A 12,775-nucleotide genomic window follows, 5' to 3' on the forward strand; every position below is an offset into this window, starting at 1 on the left:
AATACAAACGAACCTGGTTGAAAAGCTGCTCTTCTTCTTTGATGATGTGATGAAGGTCGAATCAAAGCGGCTAAAGCTCTTTTAACCAAATCCCCTTCAACGGTACCGATTCGAACGAGTGAATTCGTCAAATCAGATCTCATAGCATTAAACGAAAAACAAAGGAAATCTGAGGAGAGAGAAGTGAATTGGTTTTTTCGTTTTTTAGTTTTGGAATAGTTTGAAATTTCAAAATTTCGTGTTTTAATTTCGAATTAGATATGATCATCTCAAGGATGAGATCGGACGGCTGAGAAGAAGTGTGAGATAAGAGTGGCAATATTAGAGTGGCACTCTAGACAAACCATATATATATATATATATATATATATATATATATATATATATATATATATATATAAGATTTGACATGAGTATATATATATGTTTTACACACTACTCATGTCAAATCTTAATTAGATAATGACAAACAACGTTATATACTGTTCGACAACATTTTATTACTACATTTGTCCATATTCTTAAATATGTGAAAAATTGGAAAAAGTCAACATTCAACGGTCAACGGTCAAAGTCAAAGTCAACACATCCTAGTCGAAGTCAAACTGTCATTGTCAAAGTCAAACTATCGTTTCCATGTTCAACAGGTTCAGGGTCATAGCTATGGTTCACGGCTAAGGTCAAAGGTGCATGGCTTAAGGGCTCACGACTAAGGAAATGGTTCCGACCCAACTGGCCAAGCCCAAACCTTAAAAACCCGGCCCTGAAAGTCTACACCAACTTATTATTCAACCTGACCCAATTGGGGTCATAAGGACTGATAAGATCCCAAAACTGTAGTTTTAACCCCTTAATAATCATACTTTTAGACCAATTATGTGAGTAACAATTAAGAGTTAACACTGATTACATGTTTTTATGCATTTCAGGCTTCAAAGTCCATTATGTGCAGAAATGTGCCACTTTAGCAAGATAAAGGAGCAAAAGTCAGCAGAACTTCCGAAGGCCGTATCTTTGGACTCAGACCTCGGAATGGGGCCTACCTTACGTCAAAACGACCGGCTCGGAAAGAGCTTTCCAATGGTCTAAGCCTTGATCCAATCAGAGGAGCAGAAGTGGACGAAAAGTCTGTTAAAGCCAACTGCAGCTGAAGAGGCCTTTTTGGACTGAAAGAATTGGGTTTTGGGCCTGATTCTCTGGCCCAAAACATGGCTCCAAGCCCATGCACGATTTTTGGATCTGGATGTATAAAACAAAAGCTTAGCTCTTTGTTAATGGTAGTTAGTTAATGGTAGATAATTAGACCTAGAAATAGATTAGATTAGTAGCCTCCATTAATAAATTCTAGATCTAGTTTTTCATGTAGATTAATTAAGTTTAGTTCTATTTCAATTATTGTATTAGATTAAACCTTTGAATCTTGTTCTTCATTTTGATTAGATCAATAAAGTAGTATTTTTATCAATTTCGATTTTTGTCATTTCCATTTCTAGATCCAATTTCAATTCCTATCCTTATTGCATTTTAGTCATTAAATTAGATTTCATTATTGTTAAATTAAGTAAATTTCAATTCTTTATATCATGTTTAGTTTAAATTTAATCGGAAATGATTGCGTAATGATTCTCGGCTAAACCTCCATTAGAGGGGATTGAGAAGCCTTGATGAAAGCTTGATTCCGATTAACGTAGATTCGTCGTAATTTCCTTTCCACTCTAGAAACGTTTAGTTCACCATGAGAATGGGTTTAATCGTTCACATGCTAGTTATTAATTGGTAGAAATGCCATGTGTAATTAGAGATTAGGAAGAACCAATTGTTCTGCGAAGCAGTTCAATTCGGATTACGACGATTTGTAGTTAATAGGATTAAGTCGAGTTAAGGTCGAATCAATTCCCCTCTAACTCCTTATCATCGAATCAACGTAGCATTCCCTTAGTTATCCCCATAGTCGACTAGTTGCATTTTGTGGGTAGTTGCATCGTAGTCTAGTTGCCTCATTCGTAAATCTCTCATTGACTTTAAGTAGAGTAGTTACACGTGAGAACATAGCATACGGAAGGACTAGGAGTGGAACGAATTCGTTACTCCACTCTATTTCGATAGACTTGAGAGTAGAAACTTTGATAAACGAATAGCATCCTAAATAGTTTAGTTTTACTTACGTTTTGAGTTCATCGTTCATTTCGTAGGTAAGACTATTCATTTTCAGAGGCGTTTATCAAATGGCGCCGCTGCCATCTTAGTTTCACTTTCGTATTGTTTTCGTAGTATTAGTACTGTTCCTAAAGTCCCATTTCACCCACCCACCCTTGTTTGATTCATACTGTGGTTGTCCATTTCAGAGTTGAAAAATTCGGGTAAAATTTACCTTTGGCCTGGCCTCCTGGCGCAACCCGCCCTAACTCACTGGACATAGAGCGCAACTCGCCCCCTTGTGGAGCGCGACCCGCGCTAAAAACACTGTAATTTGAAAATTACTTTCGGAGCGACCGCATCGCTTCTATTTGTGGCCCGTGTTAAATTTTTCGGATTTTCGGCGGTTTTATTTCGAACTTTGCTCTTTCATATTTTTCAGTGTTCTAACTCGCTATATACACCGAACAAGCATAAACAAGGCGTTATTCATAAGCGAAGCAAGGGCCAATCAGTACTCCTTTCTTCCACACCTCGCATCTCTCGTTAGAGGTTTATACTAGTATATCGAGAATTGTTTGGAGTGTTGGCGTGTTTAGCTAAGTTTGGTCTTAGCCTTGTATGAGGTTAAGGTGCGGCGAACAAAACACCGAGCGTAAATACACAACAACATCAACAATCAAGTCTATCTAGTATACCACACACTACACCTCTAGCTACTATTTCAAATACACCACCGATATAATGGCGGAAGAAAGAGAGACTCCTCTCTCGACTTCTACAAAGCCTTGGCGATAGCCCCAAATCTTGCATCGTTCTAGCGGACCGGTGGGGATTTCGAATCCCTCCAAATATTTTTAATTTGTTACCCGTTTTTCATGGATTAGACCATGAAAAACCTTATCGGCTACATGCCTAGGATTGAACAAGTCCTAACAACATTCCACCATCCTACGGTTGGTGCCGGAACAAATTAAATTAAGGGTATTCCCTTTCACCTTAGCCGATAAGGCGTGCCTTGGTTAAGCGCCCAAACGCCTAATTCGGTGGACTCGTGGGCTAAACTTGTTCACTCTTTTATGGAACATTTTTACCCACCCCTAAAGACGGATGAAATGCTTTCCAAGATTCATTTTTTCGACAAAATCCTCATAAATCATTTTCAGAGGCTTGGAATCGTTTCACCGATCTCCTTATAGAGTGTCCACATCATAACTTAGCGAAAGACACGTTAGTTCGTGCCTTTTTCAAAGGACTTCTGCACCACCATAAAAAAGTCCTTGACATAATGAATGGGGATAGTTTCTTAAGCAAAGGAGCTTCGGAGGCTTATAAATTTTTAGAGGACCAAACTAAGCGAAATAACAACTGGGGGGGGGAGGTAGTGACGATTACTCCCGCTCCGCTAGTTCTTCTTCCACAGTTAAGGCTACCAGTATGTTTGAGGTTAAATCAGATCCTGAGCTTAAAACTCTAATTGAATCCCTCACAAAAAAGGTAGAGGTCATTTCTGTACAACAAAAGTCAATCCCCATCATGAATGTAAATTCAAATCCATGTAGTTTCATTGGAGCCCCGAGCATCCCGACTCACATCGTCCCTATTGCCTATGAACAAGCTTGTTCCATTAATATTGAACCTAACGCCCTTGGAGACAAAATCCTAACTTCGGTTGGAGAAATAACCAAAAGCGTCACACCTCGAGGGTACAATAATCAATATGTTAGGCTCACGCGGCTTTAACCAAACCCCACTACGACAAGGCGGTGGTCGGGGAATTTTAATAATTATAACAACCAAGTGCAACCTCGACAAGGTCAAGCACAAGGTCAAAGTAGTTATAATAATTTTAATGCTAATAGAGGTATCGTTCCGGTAAATAATAACTACCAAAATCCACCCATAAATAATTCACGTGAAATAGTTCCAGTCACACCACCCGTGACCACTACACCCACATAACCGGATCGTCTTGACACCTTCATACAAGTGAGCCAAAAACTTTTCCAAACCATGGCTTAATCTAACCAACAGCTTCTACAATCCGTTAATAATTTAACCAAACAGTTGGCTCAAGATAAAGCCCAACCCAAAGGTGTGTTTCCAGGTAACGAAATACCTAATCATAAAACAACAAATACAGCCTTTGAGGTAACCGATAATACTAGTAATGAGTATGAAAATGTAGGTGAGCTAAAGGCCATCACCACCCTCCGTTCTGGTAGAGTGGTTGATAACAAAGTAACTATGCCTATAGTTACCCCACCCAAGAGCCCCCTACACCGCTATATTACTAGATGCGAAATAGAAACCGAAGAGCCTACCCACGTAGAGGTACCGGTTACAACACAACCTAAGAAACGAGGACACCACGGTTAAACACCCCAAGTAATACCATTGCTAAATATAGACGAAACCACCGTTTCCACAAAAATTAGCCATGTTAACTAGGGATACAAATTACGAGGAGATTAGGGATGTTTTCAAGAATCTAACTATAAACCTTCCCTTCCTCGAAGCTATAAAAAGCTACCACACCATGCTAAGTTTCTTAAGGAATTGTGTACTACTAGGCGTAAGACCAATATACCAAAAGACGCTTTTTAATAGAACAATTCCCAACTCTATCGAACATAATGGAATTGTTAAGTACAAGGACCCCCGGTTAGTCCCCCATCATAATGCACCTTAGGAGATTCCTATCTGACGACCGCGTTATTAGACTTGGGGGCTAGTGTCAACTTACTCCGTTTTATTTGTATAGACAAATAGGTCTAGACGAGATGCAACCCACTAGAATGGCGTTGCAATTAGCTGATCGGTCTATTAAGTATCCTAAGGGTGTCGCCGAAAATGTTCGGTAAAATTCAGGATTTTTACTATCCGGCTGATTTTGTCATACTTTCGACCACGGAAGTCGTTAATGACTCTGTTCCGATCATCTTAGGGCGCCCTTTTTCGCAACCGCCAATGCGCTCATTAATTGCGGGATGGTTCAATGTCCATGTCTTTTGGCCATCTTCTTTGTTGAAGTCAATGTTTTAAAACAAAGACACGAGTTACCCGATTCGCGTCTATGGATGGAGAGGTTAGCATGATCGAGCTTTGCTCGAGATTATTTCAACAACACGTTCCATGATAATCATATGCCCAAATTTCTTTCCTTTGGAAGATCATACTCCAACAATTCCATCCCTACACTAGCCGATACACATATTACGGATGAGGAGGAGATAGATGACTTTCTCAAAGATATAAAGAACTATCATAGTAACGAGGATATGACCAATCTAGATGAGCAATTCGAGGAGTTTCTTCGGCGGTGATGAATCACCCTATCAAGAACTACTTTGCACAACATCCACCTCGATTCCCCTCCTTCCACCCTTTCAAAGGAATCTCGAAGTTTGCACTCGATCCCTGTTGTTTCTTACAGGCTTCATAATTTTTTAAATCCACCGAAAGTGAACAACTACTACAGAAGGACAAACCATTTGACACCTTCATTTTCAGAATTAAGGCGGTCCCTACACACACAATGAATGAGTTTTTGCTAAAACCACATCCTCATTGCTTACAGGTGTCGTCTTTCTACAACTTATCCATATCCACCATATTCTCCACAACCATTCACTTTTCCACACTTATTTACTAGAACACCCACTCATTCAAAAATGAAAAAGAAGGGGCATGCTAGGTTACGTAATAAGGTTATCCGACTTCGCTTTCGTTTCACTAGGTTGAGTCATAGGAAATCTTGGTGCTTGATTGTGTTTGGATATGTTTTCTAGGATATTTATTTATGGAATGATCCACAACTATTTCGGTTGTTGATATATGATAAACTGCATGTTCATACATACGTCTAGATAAAGTCTCGAGTATCTGACTATAAACGACTCAACTTTTGTGTTTGGTGCATTTCATTTCATTTCCATATATTGGTGAGTGCACCATTAAGGTAACCGGGCCCTCCCTATGGAGTGTGTGGTTGTAAGTACCGGATCCTAAGTCCATGGTTAAACATAATTCACGTTTTCCACTCTTGCATGTTTTCTCGGATTTTTGAGTTATGTTTCTCTATGGGGTGAATTAAGTCTTTATTGTTTATAGTTTTTTTTTTTAAAATTTTTATATATATATATATATATATATATATATATATATATATATATATATATATAAAGCATAGTAACCTAGGAAGTCTCGGGAATCGACTTTAAAAGACCATTGCTAAAACAAATTTTCTAAGCTTCGTTGTAAAATTTTGTTTGGGGGTGGGGTGTTAAATGTTTCCATTACTAAATATTTATGTCCCATTAGAGTTGCTTAGGCCGTTTTATTGTATTACGATTCGGGTTGACATAATCCATGAATTTGGATTTCAATTGTTCGCATAACGTACGTCATGCACGCACTTCGAGGCATTTTCCACTATATTATATGTCATCCACGGTCGGAATGGAGTGTTTTATGGATCATTGGATTGGAAATTCTCTCCTGATCATTTCCATATCTCATTCGCAAAAATTGGACCCGGTAACAAAGCCAATTTTGATTTGAAGTTTAAAAATCGGAAAAAAATACACAAAAATTCGATTTTGGGCTTGGGCCCAACCCGCGCCCACGGACAGCGCGCACGAGCCCTTACCTCCACCAACAGTCGCGTTTCTTCTTCCTCCATTCCGCCATTAACGCCCAAAAGCTTGAAACAAATAAAACAAAATATAATAAAAAGAAAACCTAAATTAACCCATGCCCCCAAATCAAATCCCAACCCAAATCAATTCCAAACACCACTCAACCACCACCACCATTTGCATCAACCGGTCTATTAAAATCCAACCACCACATCACATTCAAACCCCCACTACATTCCAAACTTCCAATGGCTCAACAACGCCGAATTTTGTCGGAGCAAGCTTTTATCGCCGACCACTTCGGGCCGTTTTACGGTGACGAGATGATCACTCGAGACTGGAGTAGCTTGTGGTACTTTCGGACCGAGGGCCTATTACCACGAGGACTTAGTCGGCGGTTCTACGATACGAGGGAGTTGGAAGGGACTAGGATTTTTGTAGTTGTGGCGAAGAAGAGGAAGGAAGTGACGACTGGGTTGTTGGCTGAGATTCTAGGCATTCCGCCTAGAATCCATCCGATGTCACCTGCAGAGTCCTAGCATAATAGGATAGAACCATTGATGCACAAAGGCGGTTATTGGAGGGGACTACAATGCGAGATCGCATTGTGTTCGACGAGCTTCCACGAGGACCAACCAACTGGCTGGCTTCGATGGATTGGTCGAGCGATCGAGGAAGGGAAGGTCGGCGATATCGGCTGAAGCGCCTCCATATCTTATGGATACTCGGGGAGGCGGAAGTATGACTTCTGCATCTTAGAGTTTTTACTTGAGCATGATTAGGGGAGTAGGGAGGACTGTTGCCCCTCTCCCGTGTTGATAACAAAGATCATGCTCAAGTTGAGAGGCATTTCGCGATCGATCGGACATACATCACTCTCCACCGTAACCCTCGCGATCTATAAGGAGTGTGTCCAACGGGTTTGGAGATTGGCTGAGGATAGAGAAGAAGAAGAAGAGGATGCAGGAGCTGAGAATGCCGAGGAGGTCGGGGACATCGGGATGCCTCCGGGGCGAGGAGGACTTGACTGTTTTGACGCGGATGCCTTGGAGAGGTCGGGCGGATGCTTAAGCGCATGGCTGTGATCCATCGAGGCATGCGTTCATTTGAACACTATCTGTGAAGACCTCCGGACTCGACAGCAACGATGTATCACAACCGAGCTCCGTTACCGAGAGAGAGGGCGAGAGGTGGGGAAGATGATGCGCCGAGCTAGAAGCTTCGGCGCCCGATTCGGACGAGATCTCGACTTCGATTCCCACCTCCGCGGGGACTCTCCGCCGAGGACACACCATCCGAACCTGGCGTCGTCGCCCGAAGGGCGAATGGTCTTTGGCTCTTCAGAGCTTCGGGAGCGATCTCCGGAGCATGTTCCCTCCGCCACCAGTTCCGGAGTAGCTAGGGATAGTATAGTTTGATGTTATTTTTTATTTGTAATTTCATTATTGTTATTTATTTTAATGCAAGTTTATTTCCGTAATTTGAATTTTGTAGTGTAATGTACTCCGAATGAAAATTTTAATATAAGGGGTTATTTTCAGTATGAGTGGTTGTTTCATATTGATCCCACCTTCCCAACTTGTTTGGGGGTGGTTTTATCAATTCAAGCATTATTTGAATAACCCTCGTGTTAGAATTTATTGCGGAGTCAAGGTGAAAATATGGCCGTGTAGGCAATCTATGATTGAATATCATTGTAGGATGAAATCTAGATTAAATAGGTACATTCTATCATAAAATCAACCTAAAAGATACTGGGTTTGAATTAGAATCAAGGATATGAGTTATTTCCGCTGGGTTTGGAAATTTTAGGCTTTCCTGAACTGCCGTAATTAGTTTTGGCAACTTCGATCCATTTTAGCAACTTTAAACCTATATAAACTTGATACAATCTATCCTCACAACTCACACTACACATAAACTCCATCACTCACCTTTCACTTGCGCGATTCCCTCGTTTCGGCTCATTTTTCGAGTTTTTACGAACTCCGAAGCGCACTTTCAAGGCTCTGAGAGCGCACTTTTCGCGACTCTGATATTTTTTTTCTGAGTTTTTGTCGAGCGGCGCTTCAAGCTTAAAATTTGAGCGACCCGCTCAAACATGGAAATTTCAATTTCTTCAGAGGCTTCGCTTCCTATCGAGCGACTTTTCGCTCACTCTAACTTCCGTGGACCAGAAAATTTCAAATTTTTCGCGCGTAGTATCCGGATCATTCGCAGCTATTCCAAAGCGTAATTTTGAGATGACATCTCCAACATTGATACCGGAATAGTCTTTCGAAGATTTGTTCCAAAGCACTACTTATGGTGCTTGGTTTCACTGTTTATCACATTCGTTGGGAGCCGCTTATGGTAAGACCGGATGCACTTTATTCTCCAACACTAGCATCTTATTTTTACGATAACTGCATTTTCTTTGAAAGACCAGATGGAGAACAAGTGTTCTCCATCAACATTGATAATGAACCAATGGAAATTACCAGGTTCTTGCTAGCATTTGTTCTTGGACTTGCTATGCCCGCTGAAATACAAGACTCATGGTGCTATTGGGTCGATAATATGTATGTCTACACTTACGAAGTTTTGCATGAGTCGTATGGGCGGGCATTTTCATTATTGAGGACCAAGGGGAATATAACGTAGCCTTTGGTAGCCTGTCCATTAACATAGGAACTGTTATGTTTTGGATCATGCTAAACATTTTAGGGGAATGGCGTTTTTCTTCTGTGAATGATGCCACTTGCAGCGTCTTCCTTGCTTTAGCCACGGGACGTATGTGTCATGACCTTCCCCGAACCTTGATGTCTAGTTTAGCTCGATCCCATAGCATGAGGCATAAGTACCTTCTTATGCCCGTTCTAGTTTCTCGTGATTATGCTATGTTTCTTTCCCTGCTTTTTGTACACGCTTCACGGATTGGATTATCACGACAATCGCGACCCACCAATAGTATTATTAGATCTTTCCGTGCAATGACTTGGCAAGGGTGGAGGATACAACCTCATCCGGTTGCACCCTACACCCGTCGGACCAAGTGGCTCTTAATAGGTTAGCAATCATAGATGATAAATGGCGGGAAGCCCGGCAAATTATCATGGCATGGCAGACTTGAAGGAACCTCACTTCTTTATGGAAGAAGAGGATGAGTAAGATGATGAGTAATGCGGGGGGATAAGGTAAGTTTTCATTCTAGTTAGTGTCTGCTTATGTCCCAAGCAATTTCATTCTTGTTAACCCCATAAAGGGTAGAACTCTTATAGAGTTGAGTCAGTTTTTATTTCCTATATTAGTACGTTCTAACTTTGTTTTGCAGATGTTCCTGAATTTCACACGTTTCAATGGTATTTTTCCTACCCTCTTTATTTACAATACTTTGAGGACAAAGCATGATTCTTGTTTGGGGGCATAGAAACACGTGTAATTGAGGCATCAGTTAGGATATAGATAGGTATAATATGCACTTGTTTTCTAGTTAGAATTTTAAAAAATTCAAAAATATAAATAAATAAGTTATGTTATACACTTAGGAATATTGGTATTGTTTTCTTTCTCTATGCTCTTAACAATCTAGAAGTCTCACGTAGCTTTTGCATCAGAATAATTGTTAGAAACTTAGGTTAGTATATAGGTAATAATTTTTGCATCTATCAATAAACATATTACATGAGTATCTATGATTGTTAGCAGTAAGTTTTTCAAATCTAGGCTAGAGTACTTATTCTACAAAATCTCGTGGAGAATATAGCATAAAGCCTTATATGAGCTAAACATTCGAGAAATGACACAAGGGAGAAGTAAAACCGGATAGAGATATCACACGTCCACTTGCTTGATCACTATGCCATATCCTAAGTGAGAATTTAGGCCCTCTTTGGATCGATATAGCCAGAAATTCAAACCTATGAATTATTTTTTTCCGCTAGTAAGCCCCTCGAGCCTTTCCTTAGCCTTCCATGAACCACAATTCCTTTACCCTGTTACAAAAAATATATATATATATATATATATATATATATATATATATATATATATATATATATATATATATATATATCGGTTTGTCTAGGGTGCCACTCTTAGAGTGCCACCCTTATCTCACTCTCCTCTTGAGCCGTCGGATCCGACCTCTAGATCTCGAAGATCTCAATGAGGGTAAATATGTATTTTTTCCTCATCATCTTTCTAAAAAAAAAAAAACCGATCTTCACCAAAAAAAGAGACCGATCTAACCAAAAAGAGACCAAGAGACCGATCTAACCAAAAAAGAGACCGATCTAACCAAAAAAAGAGAGGGATCGACTAATCTGAAAGCGATCTACAAAACAACCATATATTGCTTTGTCGATTTGATTTCCATCTCGTGCGACTCTTCTTTTTGTCAGCGGTATGTGAACTTCTTGGTCTAATTCACCACATCTAATTTAAGAAATGTTTTCCGTTTATGTTGTTAGGTTCTAAAAGGTTATTTTTGTTGCAGCCGTATATTTGTGGTGGCTCAAGACGCTCAAGCGTTGAAATCAAAAGGATAGAAGCGATGCATCGATACTTCCTTTTTTCGATAGCATTTCATATATCTTTAACTTATATTAAACCGAACCTTATTAAGTAATAAAATTAAACCAAGTAATATCCTTTTTTGTTTTAAGAATGTAAATTTGCTTATGAAGTGGATGTGATTTAACTTGCATCTATGTCATATGACTAGAAGCAACAACTAATAACCGATAGAAATATTGGATTCGAAAGCATTTTGCTTTTATGTATTATTTGGAAGATCCAAATGCAATATGACTAGAAGTAACAACTAACCTATCCAATCTCCTTGAATACTTTCGACACACCCTTCTATTTGTATTAGCTTTAGAGTCGTTTTTAATCTGCCAAGAATCGTAACTACTCTTATGCTTAGCAGTTCAAGGAGCTAAATGTGTTTAATTAGGTGTTGGTGCAAGTCCAGTTCAAGGAGCTAAATGTGTTTAATTAGGTGTTAGCATATTTGATGAACTCTGTCAGAGTTCGGTTAATTCGCTGTCGAGGAGTTAGGTGAATTTCGCCGAGTTCTAAATTTGGGCCGAGTTCGGTGAATTTCGCCGAGTTTTGAATTCTGTCAGAGTTCTAAATTCTGTCAGAGTTCTAAATTCTGTCAGAGTTCGGTGAACTTTGTCAGAGTTTTGAATTCTGTCAGAGTTTTGAATTCTGTCAAAGTTCTAAATTCGCCGAGTTAGTTTGAACTCTGTCGAAGTTTTAAATTGTCGAGTTTTGAACTCGTCGAAGTTTTTCTGTCGTGAAGTTCGGTGAATTTGTCGAGTTTTGAACTCTGTCGAGTTTTGAACTCTATCGAGTTCGGTGAATTGTCTGAGTTTTGAACTCTGTCGAAGTTCGGTAAATTCTGTCGAGTTCTAAATTCATCCGAGTTCGGTGAATTTCGCCGAGTTCTAAATTTGTCGAGTTGAGGTGAATTTCGTCGAGTTTTGAATTCGTCGAGTTTTGAACTCTGTCGAGTTCGTGAACTCTGTGAACTCTGGCCGAGTTTTGAATTGTCGAGTTTTGAACTCGCCAGAGTTCTAAATTTCGTCGAAGTTCGGTGAACTCTGTCGAGTTTTGAATCTGTCGAGTTTTGAACTCGGCCGAGTTCGGTGAATTTCTGTCGAGTTTTGAACTCTGTCGAGTTCTAAATTGTCGAGTTGAATGAATTTGAAGTTTTGAATTGTCGAGTTTTGAACTCTGTCAGAGTTCGGTGAATTTTGTCAGAGTTTTGAACTCTGTCAGAGTTCGGTGAATTCTGTCAGAGTTCTAAATTCTGTCAGAGTTCGGTGAATTCTGTCAGAGTTTTGAATTCTGTCAGAGTTTTGAACTCTGACAGAGTTCGGTGAAGTAGCATATTTGGTTAACTCTGTCAAAGTTTTGAACTCTGTCAGAGTTTCGATGTTTAAGTTATTTACACTGTTTATGTACATTGGGATTTTTGACTGTTTAAGTTATTTATATTTTTAATTTTT

This window comes from Coptis chinensis, chromosome 6 (genome assembly GCF_015680905.1).
Source record: "Coptis chinensis isolate HL-2020 chromosome 6, ASM1568090v1, whole genome shotgun sequence".
NCBI lineage: Eukaryota > Viridiplantae > Streptophyta > Magnoliopsida > Ranunculales > Ranunculaceae > Coptis > Coptis chinensis.